Raw genomic sequence first — 13,214 nt, 5'->3', positions numbered from 1 at the left:
TCCTACCCTCCTGCATTTCTCTTGTCCTCTTACTGAGCTGAACAGTGTCATCCTACCAACTCCCTTGTGCTCTGCAAATAGTAGAACTTTACTTGTCTTTCCAGTCCTAACATAAAGCCCAACCATGATGATTTCTAATCACCCGTTTATGTTTCTGTCACTCCGAGTAGCATTCGAACCCCTGAGGTCAGGGAGAATGCCTGATTCATCTTTGTTTCTCTCAGGCTCCACCAGTATCCTACACATGCAAGGCATTCACTGAATGTCTTTGGGATAAATGAATAAATTCCTCCAAGTCTTACAGCATACGTATCTAGCACGATGGGTTTAGTTCTGGATGATATACTGAATATGTCAGCAGTTTCCCCTCTGTATCCTCTTTCTTACCAACTGATTTAAAATTCTAAAAAGGATCCAGGAGTTATCTTTCTGTGAATCTTTCAGAGTAACTAGCATAGTTGTGAGATCACAGTTGGTTCCTGATAATGTCTCATTAAGTTGATTAGAAAAAAAAAAAAGGATGTGAAGAAAATGATTTAGAGTAAAAATGGAGACAAGTAGTTTAAAATGATGGTAAGAATGTCCTATGTCTGCACATGTGTTTTGGTTAACGTGGGGTGGGAAGGAGAGAAAAATTGGAGAAGATTAGAAATTATCTCAAGATCCTATAGTGAGAATTTCATTTCTATTTCCTCCCTTTCACTGTCCTTATTTTTAGGATTCAAAGTGATCTTTGAGGTGATCCCCACTGTCACTGCACCCTTTCCTCTTAGTGCAGGCTGTCACATTGCTTGACAGTTGCATATTTCTATCTAGTTTATACAACTTGCAAATACCATCCTAAACATCATTCTGTCTTGAAAAAAACAAAAAAAATGATGCTAGTGGTTTTGACTTTGTATCATCCCCTAGACTAATAATAGAGCTTTAAAACCCCTTCTACTAATTCACATTGGTCTCTGGAATACTTTTTTTCTGAACATTAGCACAGCAATGAATTAATTTCATCATGACTTTAATTAAGTTTTTTTAAAAAACCATAATCACAGATAATACAGTTAAGATGGCTAAAAAGAGTCACTATCAAGCCAAAAACTGCTCTATGATTAGGCAATATATCAGGACAACACCTTTTCTCACAATTCAAGTCAAATAAAAATGAGGAATAGAGAGTGAGGTGGCCGCTGAGACAAGGGAATCTTATACAGTCATGCCCCTTTTGCATTAGTGGAGAGGGCAGGGCTGGAGTGTGAGGCAAGCCAGAAACAGAGGTAGTGAAAAGTAGATTTGGTAGCAAGAGCAAGCATTGGATTTGCACGCATTTTTTTTCTTTTTCAAATGGCTTATTTTTAATGGCTCAGAAAATAGTGCAAACTCATCCACTTTGCATACATTCCTCTTATTCTTCTTGTCTAGTGAAGTAAGTATATATACACACACAATATATATATACACCCTACAGTTATGATACACCAAACTTTTAATTTGTTTTCTTTTTTTTGGCTTTTTAAACTTTTACTTTAATTATAGTTAGTTAACATACAGTGTTAGATTAGTTTCAGGTGTATGATATAGTGATTCAACAATTCCATACAGCACCCAGTGTTCACCACGACAAGTACACTCAACAATAGCAAAAGCTTCATGAATTTGTGTGTCATCTTTGCTCAGGGGCTGTGCTAATCTTCTCTGTATCGTTCCAGTTTTAGTATATATGCTGCTGAAGTGAGTACTTGCATGCATTTTTAATGATAGAACTGAGTGCAAATTCCACTTACTAAAACCTTGGGCAGCTTAAGCATCCTTAGTCTTGATTTCTTCATTCTTCATGTTTTATTAAATATTAACATGAAACTAAGACTAACGAGCAATATTTAGCACAGCACAAGATTTTAATAGGTTGCAGCAACTAGGCTCAATCTTGAAAAAAAATTTAATAGGGAAATACAAAATTCTACTCCCATGATTAAAAAAAAAAATGACCCAATCATCAAACACACAAATATGGTAGTAATTACACACACACTCCTAAGTGGGACCATCAGAACTTATCAAAGAAAAAAATACACCAGCTTTTAACTGTCACACACAAAAACTTTCCAAAGAAATGGCATATGAATTAAGGTGTTGGAGGACAAATTTAAATTCCCAGGAAAAGGCTTTTGGCAACAGACAGATTAAACCTTCTTATTACTCCAGAGGCCTATCTAGGTAGAAATATTAGAGAAGAAGACTTTAGGTCATTGGAAGACATGTCTAACTACCAGAACAGACAAGAATGAAATAGTCTATTCCTAAGGCTAGTGAACTCTTCATGCCTGAAGGTATTCAAGCAAAACCTGAACTGAAGGTTGTATAATATAATGGGCCATCACACATCCTGGAGACAGATTGCCTGGGTTGAAACCCCAGGTCTGCCTCTTTTACAAGCTGTGTCTTTTTGTCCCTCAGTGTAAGATGAATAAGAAAGCAATGCCTGCCTCACATCGTTGTTGGGAGGATTAAATAATTAACAAATGTAAGGCATACTAGTGCTATGTAAGCTTTAGACATTATTAATGATAGTATTTCTTGGAGGGATTATTGTGGAGGAATTCATGCTTTGGATGGGTTTGGTGAGGTAATCAATAATGGATCTGCCTCCTCTGAGTTCCCAAAACCTATGTTTCTATAATCCCTGACTTTGAGGGATTGAAATTGCCCATCGATTGAGCTGAAGCATCTTTGAAAAACAAAACAACAACAACAAAAACCCATGTTGCTCTAAAAAAGATCTCCAACATCCTTTCTAAAATAGTAATGAGTGACATATTTGAGCAGTTATTTATATAATTATTTTATGACTCCCAAAAGAAAGTAAGTGGCTCCCCTCAAACCTGCACCTTGGAGCCGCAGGGGTAAGAGGAAAGGAGAGGGGAGATAGGAATAAAACTTAAATTTATTTCAGAAGAAATCAGTCTATAAATGATTTTATAGTGTGAGGTATGTATAAAATGAAAGATGGCTGGTTTGGGCCATGGTGAATATGTTCATTTGCTGTGAAGAGTGAGCCTCATTAGGGGTCAGGATGGCAGCCCTAATGGGTGTCCATACCTTGAGGTAATGCAACAATTCCCTTTTGCAAATAGCTTATGCACTGTTCTCACCTACCTTCATCCTCCCTGTCTCCAGTTCAATTGTGTGCTAGTATTTGAGTGTTCCTTCTAAAATGCTGATCCACCCCCTCCTCACACTTCACAGGGGCTTCCCAAAAGACATGGCAATTCTCTTTCTAATGACTCATCATCAGCCATACTAAAATTCTGTTTTGACTGTTTTCAAGTAAGGCTGCTGACTACCCATGAGGCTTGTTAAAATGCAGCTAACTGGGCTCCACTCAGATGCCCTAAAATCAGTGTCTTTGCAGCTGGACCTGGAGGTTAAGAAACTCAACCCAACTATCTATCCACATCTGGTCTGGCTGCCATGACCGAGGGGGTCTTTTTTCATTCCATTTTAAATGGAATGATGTTTGGCAGCCTTCACATCTACCTCCCTATCAACAGCAGCAGCAGCAAGCCCTTAACAAAGCTCTGATTGAGGCAAATAGCCAAAGACAGCTTAGCCCTTCTCTCTGGCACTGTGTCTTCCAGCTGAACCGGAGATATAATTCACGGCAGCAAACCTGAAACTGCAACTCTTGACAGATTAATTCCATAACAAAAATCAATCATGGCACTTGTTGCCAGCATACATAATATTTTGAGTTTCCTGTCTAGCACCACTGAGAAGCAGACCTCCTTGACCTTGACTACATTAAACGAATGCGCTGATACGGTAATGTAATCAGCTGATCACTGCATGTGCCAGCATCCCAGGTCTGTATAACAGTGATCAGCATTGAGCTCTTGTTTCCTGTGGCGCCTCCTAACCCCACCAAGTTGCCATCCTTACTAGCAGAATGTCTCTTCTAGCCAAAAATAGTAGTTGCAGCAACATCCTGAGAAGGTCTTATTTTTCAACTGTTCGCCTCAGGCAATATGTCACCTGATTTGCCTGCTAGCTTCTCCCTGAGCAAATATCAGCCAGCCAAAGTGTGGTGGGGTTGGGGGCGGGGGTGTGGGGCTCACACTGGAAAATCCCACTTTGACCACAGATAAAATACCCTCTTGTTCAGAAAACTTCTTGTTCACTCCTTGGGCCAAAGAGGCTAAGCAGGAAAGGAAACATGGATAGGCAGCTGGGGGAACACATCTCTTATATAATGAGCAAATTGCAAAGGCTAGAGCCATGGGGGTGCCAGGTGGATGGAATGGAGAGAAGAAAAACACTTCTCCTTTTTAAGATTAGAGAAGTTGAGGGACTAGATTACAACTGACAATGTGAATTGCATTCGGTGGAAGAACCATCTGGAAAAGGGCTACTGACAATTCCATTGGATTGCCTAACATAGGGATGGGTCAAGATTAGGTGAAGACTTCCATGGTTGATCTCTCTTGAGAGACAAAGCTTCTAAGTAATGTAGAGTGAACTTCACTGGAAGTATCTTCCCAGAAACCAGAATCACTGTTGCTGATTTGCCCGATTTGGTTATTTCTCAGATAAAACAAGTGAGAAAACAATTTGGGCTGCTGAGGAAGGAGAGCTGATGTGGCCTCCATCAGCCAGCAACCAATACCAATACCAATAGAAAAGTCTTGTGTATCATGTCTAACCAGAAGCATCCTTGCATGAGTATTTCAAGTATTCAAAGATGGTTAGGAGGCATACCTAGATTTAGATACCTACGTGCCAAATGGAGATGTTTCACTTTCAAGTCTCTCAATTTACCTTTTAATCAAATGATCCTGTGGCAAAAGGGAAGAGCTAATTAAGTATTTCATTATCTGACTGATATAACAAAGCACAAAGTGACAGTGGGGAAAAAAAATCAGCATTGGGAAACATCTGTCTCACTCTAATGCTGAGAATGTCACAGCCTAGGACAGCATCTGCAGATGGAGGATTTTAAAAATTGAAATAGAGGAATCTTCAAATAGCATGTTATAGAAATACCTCCAGGGAATAAACTCCAGGTAAAATTTGCTCTTTAAACCTGTACATAGAATTTACTGTTCTTAGCAATGATAGTGTATCTGTACAAAGAAAATCATGTTCAAGTTGGCAGTGATTTAATGAATACAAGGAAATTATACTAGAATTTACTGTGTCTTGTCTCTCTCATGCTCAAAGCTTTCCAAAGTGTCTTACTAACAAGGAATTAAAATGCCAACAGACCAGGTATGGTGGGCAATGGTAAAATATCTGTTCTTATCCCAGTAGCTTACAAATTGCCTCTCCTTGGTTGCTGAAGAATGTTGATTGTGGATGTCACAGCTGTCCCTGCAATTCTTTGAACAGGAAGTGAGATCTGGAATTCTCCCTGGTTAGTGTAATTTAAGAGAGAACTCCATTTGTAGCCTCTTCTACTAATATTGGAGTAAACCAGTATGCATATAGGGCTATGCATTTATCCTGAAAATGTGCTGCCCAAAGTCAAATCACTCAAAAGTACCTAAGCAAATAGAAACCCACAGCTAAATTATTTCTAATGTATAGAAATGATAGATCACTAGCATAGAAATATAAAAAATACAGATTAGCAAAAGAAGAAATAAAAACAATTTATAATCTCACTCCAAGAAGAGTTAATTGGCACAATGTCTGGTGCATAGTAGGTGCTTCAGAAATATTTGTTGGGGTGCCTGGGCAGCTCAGTTGGTTGAATGTTTGACTTCGGGTCAGGTCATGATCTCGCGGTCAGTGAGTTCAAGCCCCGAGTCAGGCTTATGCTGATAGCTTAGAGCCCAGAGCCTACTTTGGATTCTGTCTCCCTCTCTCTCTGTCCCTCTCTTACTCATGCTCTGTTCTCTTTGTCTCTCAAAAATGAATAAATGGTAAAAAAAAAGAGAAACATTTGTTAAATAAATATTTCCTATTCTTTTTAATGCAAATATATACATTCTTTAAATAAAAAATTGTATCATATTGTAGCTACTTTTATGAAACCTGATTGTAAAATCTTTAGCACTAGATTGTAAATAGCTTTCCAAGTCATTCAATATTCTAATAGTTTACCCGACTGTTTAGCATTATAATTTTGGGACACAGCATTTAGTAACATATTCTCATTATTTCATCCATTCAATAAATATTTTTTGAGTACTTACTATGTGCAAGCCTCTATTCTGAACACTTGTATGCATCAGGGAACAGACAAAACTCTTGCCTTTCAAGGAACTTACATTGTATTTGAGGGAGACAGGTCACCAAATTGAGCATAATAACTAAGTGTTTGAAGATGGATATTCACAGAAGACAGTACAGTGGGATAAATAGTATCAGGAAAATAGAGGAAGAGTAGCAATTTTAAAAGATGAAATTTAAATAAAGTCTTAAAGAAGGAGAGGGATTTGGTTACAGGAATATTTTTTGAAGAAAGCGTTTCTGGCAGAGGAAACAGTCAAAGCAAAGGCCTTACAGTTGGAATCTAACTGGCATGTTCAGGGATCAGCAAGGTGGCCAGAGCAGGTACAGTGGAAAGAGAGCAGAGGACGTGGTTGGAAAAGCACAGAGGGAACAGGAGTTTTGGCATCTCCTCTAAGGGAAACTGGGAGACCTTGCAGTGTTTTGAGCAGAGAAATGACACAATAGGACTTCTATTTTTACAGGATCTGCCTGAGTGCTATGTCAAGAATAGAATGTACAGGAAAATGTACACTGCTACTGCAGTGAGGCAAGCAGCAGTGGTGATGGCTCAAACCAGAAAAGGACTGTGAAGGTGGTAAGAAGTTTACTTTTGGATAGATTTTGAAGGTAGTGCTAGTAGTGTTTACTGATGGGTGGGATGTGTGCAAGAGAAAGAGAAGTGTGAAAATTAACCCTAGGCATTTGGGCTGAGCAACTGGAAAGGTAGAGTTTCTTTGTATTAAGACAGGAAAACTGTGGGCGGGGCAGATTTCAGGATTCAGTTTGGGGTATGTGAAATTTGAGATGTTTATCAAACATTCAAGTGGAGATATTGAGGATGTAGTTGGATTTAAGAGTTTGGAATTCAGGAGGAGTTCAGGAAATATGAGTCCAAGCTGGAGATCAAGTTTGGGAGTCATGGACATAAAGATGGTTTTTAGGTCAATGGACGAGGTGAGATCACATAGGTGTAAGTGTAGGAAAAAGAGAGAGAGAGAGACAGAGACAGAGGCAGAGACAGAGAATCCAGAGGGCTGAGGCATTCCAACATTACCATGTCCACCATGAGAAGATGAAGACCTAGCAGAAAAGACTTAATGGGAATCCCTGGTGAGCTAGAAGGAAAACCATGTGTGTATGTGGGGGGGGGGGAGGAGTCCAGGAATTCATAAAGAAAATGTATTTAAAAAGAAAGGTAGGATTATGTCAACTGCTGCGAACAGGATCACTGCTACTAGTCAAGATCTTTGTGTGAGGTAGGAAAAGTCACCCCCTCCAGGTGGTAAGACCAGTGGGGACTAAACTGACGTCCACCCATCCCCATTTCCGGGAGCCAGGTACGGTACAGCTGCACAACTGTATGTAGTATCCCTCACCAATGGTGGGAAAGATAAGGTCCAAGAATTAACCACTGAATTTAGCAACACGGATGCCACGGATGCCCTTGACAGGAGGGATTTTGGAGGAGTGGTGGTTATAAAACCATCAATGTTAAGGGTTGAAGAGAGAATGAGAGCAGACGAATTAGAGACAGTGAAAACAGATAGCTCTTTGGAGGAGACGTGCTACAGAGAGGAGCAGAGAAGTCAGACAGTAGCCGGTGGGGGGTAGAGGGTCCGAGCAAAGGAAGGGACAGCGGTGTATTTGTGGGCTAACGGGACCGAGACACAGTATCATCCTCTTGCCTTGACCACTGCAGTGACTTTCTGTTTTCTTACATCCACTCTTGGATCCTGCAGTCTTTCTCCAAATATCCCCTTGGTGTGATCCTCTTAGATCATAAATTCAATAATGTCATAATCTCTTCCCATCACACTTAAAATGAAATCCAGAGTCTCGACCATGACCTGCCTACCAAGATCCTGCCTGCTTAAGTCACCCCCATATTTCCTACCTCTTGTTCCCTCAAATATGCAGCTCCACCCGCGCTGGCCTGCTCTCCCCCCCCCCCCCCCCCACCACACGGAGTCCTCCCAGCTCAGGCTCTGTACTTGCTGTCCCTTCCATCTGGAACTCTTGGCCAGGCCAGTTTGCACAGGCCTCGCTTCCACATCTCACCCAGATCTCCACCAAAACGTTGCTTCCCTAGTCCTTACCTGACACATTAGGGTCTCCCTATCACAAGCTGTTACTGTGCTGTTGGTCTTTCCATGGTGCTAATCACTATTTGACTTTGTGTAATTCCTTATTTCTGTTTGTCTTCCCCCAAATGTGCAAGATCTGTGAAGACAGAGATGTTGTCTTATTCACATGTTTACCCCCAGCCGTTACAGTAATGTCTGGCACATGGCAGACACTTAGTAAGTATACTTTACATACACGAATAATGGGAAAATTACCACAATTGCCATTATGAGCTCTTTTTTTAAAGTTTATTTAATTTTAATTTATTAAAGTTATTTATTTATTTATTTTAAACAATTTTTTTTTAATGTTTCGTTTTTAGAGAAAGAGACAGAGCATAAGTGTTGGGGGGTGGGGGGCAGGTGGAGCAGAGAGAGAGACACAGAATCTGAAGCAGGCCCCAGACCCCGAACTGTCAGCACAGAGTCCGACGGGGGCCTGGAACTCCCAAACGGCGAGATCATGACCTATGTTGATGGTGGATGCTTAACCGACTGAGCCACACAGGCACTCCTCTTTATTTATTTTGAGAGAGACAGAGAGCATGAGTGGGGTAGGGGCAGAGAGAGAGGGAGAGAGAGAATCCCAAGCAGGCTCTGTCCTGTCAGCGCACAACCTGACATAGGGCTCAAAGTCATGAACTGTGAGATCATGACCTGAGCGGAAACCATGAGCTGGACACCCAGACCCTATGAGCTCTTTAATGATTTTTAATATATTGGCAATTAAAGGCCAATTAAGGGTCATTGGCCTTGACAGATGAGCAGAGAGGAGCTCCAGTGCACACCTTTCTTTTCAGCATATGCACGCATGTGCCCTGAAGATGGGCAAAGGTCTTGGTTCAACCTAATCGCGCTGTTTAGGATTGTAATGTAATGGAAAAAGGTTGGTAGGCCACAAAATCAGAGATGTCCTCTTTTGTAGTGGAGAGGACACTGGCTACGCATCAGAATGCCCGGATTCCAGGCTCCACTCTGCCAGGTGTCCATGCTGGGTGCTTTCTGCAAGTCACTTAATCTCTCTGTGCCTTTGGTCTCTAATTTTAAACTTGTGAGAAATAATACCGCATGTAGTTCTCTCACCTCATTGCTTGAGGGCCAAGTGAGATATCTGGGATAGTGCTAAACAAATGCGCATAGATATTTTCTCTGGATGAAAAGAAAGTGTTTGAAGTGAACTAGGCAGGGTGGGGGGAGAGAATGCAGAGTTCTGCTGCAGTGTAGGCACCATCTGGCTCTTTAAAATGTGTCCCTCAGGAAGAAAAATGAGCCTGTTTTTGAGGCTATGGTAAAGAATCATTCCGAAAGTGATATTTTCCAACTCTAATAAGTCTGTGATCAAACAATCAGTTTCTAGGGTAAAGGCCACTACTTTCCACTAACTGACCTGGAAGCATGTTCCATATATTTAATGTCAAGACTGTGCAAGCATAGCAGTTTCTTCCTGGAGAGAATGGAAAATAAAATCTGGTGGAAGAGACCAGACACTCCCATCTAGCTGGGAACTGGGAAAGAAACATGCCTCCAAAGACCTCCTGAGGTGCTGCCTGGCAAATGCCAGCCTGTCCCTGGAGTGACCAGAGGTAGTATTTAAAATGCAGTAACTGTGTACAGCATAGTTGCAAGAAAGGAGGAGCTGCCTGAAGGGATGTGCAAGCCAGGAATGGCGGGGGAGTCGGCATAGCTCGGGGCTCTCTTTACATTCCCTCTCCCTCCCCACAGCATTTTCTTCCTGCTCTCCTTACCTGCTCCAGTCCTCTCTTCCACCATCACCTTCCTCTGCTTACTCATGCTTCTTCCCTCAGTTACCTCAGTGTATGCATGACCCATGGGGGTCACCCTGAACCTGTATCATTCTATGTGCAGGGGCCCAGATAACTAAGATAGCCTCTTAGTTTCCCAGGTCCAAATATCTATGGAGAAACATTCTGAGTCTGGCCACATAAATCTAGGGCTCCTGGTCTCTCTATTTTGCACTGCCCTTGAGGGAGAAGCCCATCCTGGACTATAGCTGTGTGTGGCTGGAGTGACGTCACATGGTGCAGAATGGGGTTCTGCTCATTGGCAGAGACTGTGGGCATGGGCAGATTCCCTGAGCAAGGATTAGGAGGGACAGACATTTTAAGTGATACCTTGTATAGGTGAGGTCTGTGTGTGGGTTGCTCCCATAGTCTCTTCTAGAATTGGTATTTATTCAAAAAGTAAAAAAAAAAAAAAAAAAAAAATAGAAGGCTGTTAAAAGAGACAGGTTCAATAGGTTACCAAATCTCACACTTAAAATCTTTCTTCTTGTCTATCAGTCTAGAATATTTTATGTCAGTCTTATTCATTTTCAAGGCTAACAAACTGGTTTCTAATATGCCAAAAAAGGGGACTAGACACTAGTCCCATTAAATTGTAAGAGCTGTTTGACTATACACACTTTTATCATTGTAGGCTTGAGCTGCCCATGCCATGTAGCACAACTGGGGATCCCTTCCTCTGATACCCACCCACCCAGCTCTTAGTCAGTTCTCCAAGAGGCTCTTCCTGGTTCCTAGCAGTGAGAAATGGACATCACACTATGACCTCATATTCCCAGGAACACCCTTTTGGCTGTACAGACAACCAATGTTTGGCAAACATTCAATTCAAACGAGGAAATCCTAAAACTTTTTCACCTGCCAGATTGAAAATAGAAGCTTCATTGGACAGATGGAGGAGACCAGGACTCCCTGCTCTGACCATCAATGCCCCTGATACCATCCTTCTATAAAAATGAATTTTTATGCCATTGTCATAGAGATGGAAACTGGGAATGCTCTCCTCTTGGCACTCAGCTACCGGCACTGCCTGAGTGTGCAACTGGCCCAGGGCTTGGACAAGTATGTGGCCTCTTAAGAGATTGTCTCAGAACAAGAGTGGGCTTGGAACTCTATATCCCAGAATCTGAATTTCAGTGAAACTGTCACCCCCACAAACCATTAACAGCCAGAGAATTATCTTTTGGAACTGTCTTGAAGTGGGGGCTTCTAGGGCTTTCTTGATTATACCCTGTAACCAGCCACTTACTATTTATTTTAAAAAAAGCATGAGGACCTCTGGTTCTGCTCAGTTAGTGGCACTGATTGTGAAAGGTTGTTATGACTCCCATTCAATCCTAGATTTCTGGACTTGTTCAGGGAGGCATTCACACAGATAGATTTCTAGCTGGCAGACAGCCTCTTTATGGTTGAGCAAGCCACCAGTGAAAGATGGAATTTCACACCTCACCCTGGCAGTTTGACTATCACTAATGGGTGTCTTAGAACACCTGAAAGTAGAGTCTTTAAATAATGTTCTTTCTGACCATAAAGTCCAGATGAGGATGAGGATGATGAGGATGATGATGATGATAGTATCAGTAAGCCCAATAAGATACCTGGGAGTGTTAAGTGACTTGGCTAGGGTCACATACATAGTGAATGGCCCCAGTTTTAGAAAGGTTTCTGTTATCATTAAGGATAAACATACAGGTGTTTAGAGTTCTACATGTGCATAGATGATTCACTCTCAATTTTTCCAGCCTAGTTTCATTTCTAACTTTCAAAAGGGGGAATATTGACTTGGATTCTAGATATTTAGGGGCTAAAAAGGTTCCATCCACCTCTCTTTACATCCTGAACCACCTACAGGATGCACTGTGGCATGGGGGGGGGTGGTGTTGGAAGACAGATTTAATAGCAGAAATTGCCCTTAGAGGGCTGACCTGTGCCTGTGTTTACTCTTCAGACAAGGGACACTGGCTAAGAAAGCACACATCTTTGCAGGAAGGATGGCTTTAGAGGTTCTGAGACTGGACTGTCATGTGTAGCTGGGCAGTCTGGTACTACAAAAGGCACCTGGCTTAAATCAAGTGTGGAAATATTAAATTACATGCCTAGGTCATAGGGCTGGTAAGTGACAGAACTCCAAAGACAATGCCTGAAAAACAGCAGACTATCAGTATATGGTTATTGAATGAATGACAGAATCCAAATCAAACTTTCCATTCCAAAGGCAATGTAGTTTCCCTTTGGACAGTCTGCTTCCGTCTTAAATGTCTTTTATTAATTAACATCGAGAATAAAGGGGATTCTTAATTTTACATGTTATCTCTGAAACAGAAACATCATGTTTCAATAGTAAATAATCACATCAGAGCAATGCTATTATGAAGATGGTAGGAACTTAGTCATTCTGACTATCCTCCTTGTCGACCTGGAATTTCCTTTGTGTTTGGCAGTGGAATAGCAAATGAGTCTAAAATTAGTTTCAATGAATATCAGAAGAAAAGAATCCCACTTGAGATGATTATGTTACTGTGAATATGATAGGCTGACTGAGATGTCAGTTACCCCTACTGAGAAGAGCAGTGTATCAGATGGAAATACACAATGACTCACACCTGAGTGGGACCATTCCTGAGATCCATCAGGTAAGCTAATTCAGGACTGCTTTGTGTTTTAAAGGCCAGTTGAAAATGATCACTGTGGTATTGCCATAACACAACCTGTCACAGTTTAGAATGCAGCATACAGTTAAATAACCTATCCAAGGATGTTACCTTAATCCAGTAGCAGCATGAAAGAGCTTGTCCACTAGTAAGGCATGCCCAAAGCATGGGTGGAGATGGCGCTTGGTGAGCACTCCACTTGGTATTTAACAGAGGAGAAAAGGCTTAATGAGGTCCTTTTTGGATTTAAAAATCTGAGAAGTGGTGCCTGGGTGGCTCAGCCAGTTAAGTGTCTGATTTTGCTCAGGTCATGATCTCACAGTTTGAGTTTGAACCCCGCATTGGGCTCTGTGCTGAGTCTGTTTTGGATCCTCCGTCTCCCTCTCCCTCTGCCCCTCTCCTGGGTGCATGTGAGTGCTCTTTCTCTCTCT

At 41.5% G+C, this 13,214-nt stretch overlaps 1 long non-coding RNA gene and 1 other non-coding gene across 3 annotated transcripts in view; one reads left to right on the top strand and one right to left on the bottom strand.

Moving 5' to 3' along the window:
• Positions 1 to 1,626: 1,626 nt before the first annotated feature.
• Positions 1,627 to 1,733, bottom strand: LOC113599737 (U6 spliceosomal RNA). Its single transcript, XR_003420637.2, has one exon. It is a non-coding gene; the product is annotated as a U6 spliceosomal RNA (small nuclear RNA).
• Positions 1,734 to 7,054: 5,321 nt separating this feature from the next.
• Positions 7,055 to 13,214, top strand: part of LOC113599300 (uncharacterized) — a 43,822-nt gene continuing 37,662 nt past the window's right edge. Inside the window, exons 1-2 of one of the 2 annotated variants that reach the window (XR_003420108.2) lie at positions 7,055 to 7,317; positions 8,426 to 8,507. This is a non-coding gene — a long non-coding RNA (uncharacterized LOC113599300). The remainder of the gene's footprint in view (positions 7,318 to 8,425; positions 8,508 to 13,214) is intronic. The other variant, XR_008294972.1, reaches the window with a different exon arrangement.

The sequence above is a fragment of the Acinonyx jubatus genome, chromosome C1 (assembly GCF_027475565.1).
Source record: "Acinonyx jubatus isolate Ajub_Pintada_27869175 chromosome C1, VMU_Ajub_asm_v1.0, whole genome shotgun sequence".
Classification (NCBI taxonomy): domain Eukaryota; kingdom Metazoa; phylum Chordata; class Mammalia; order Carnivora; family Felidae; genus Acinonyx; species Acinonyx jubatus.
Note: the sequence above shows the minus strand (reverse complement) of the source record. Positions and strands in the feature narration are given on the sequence as shown.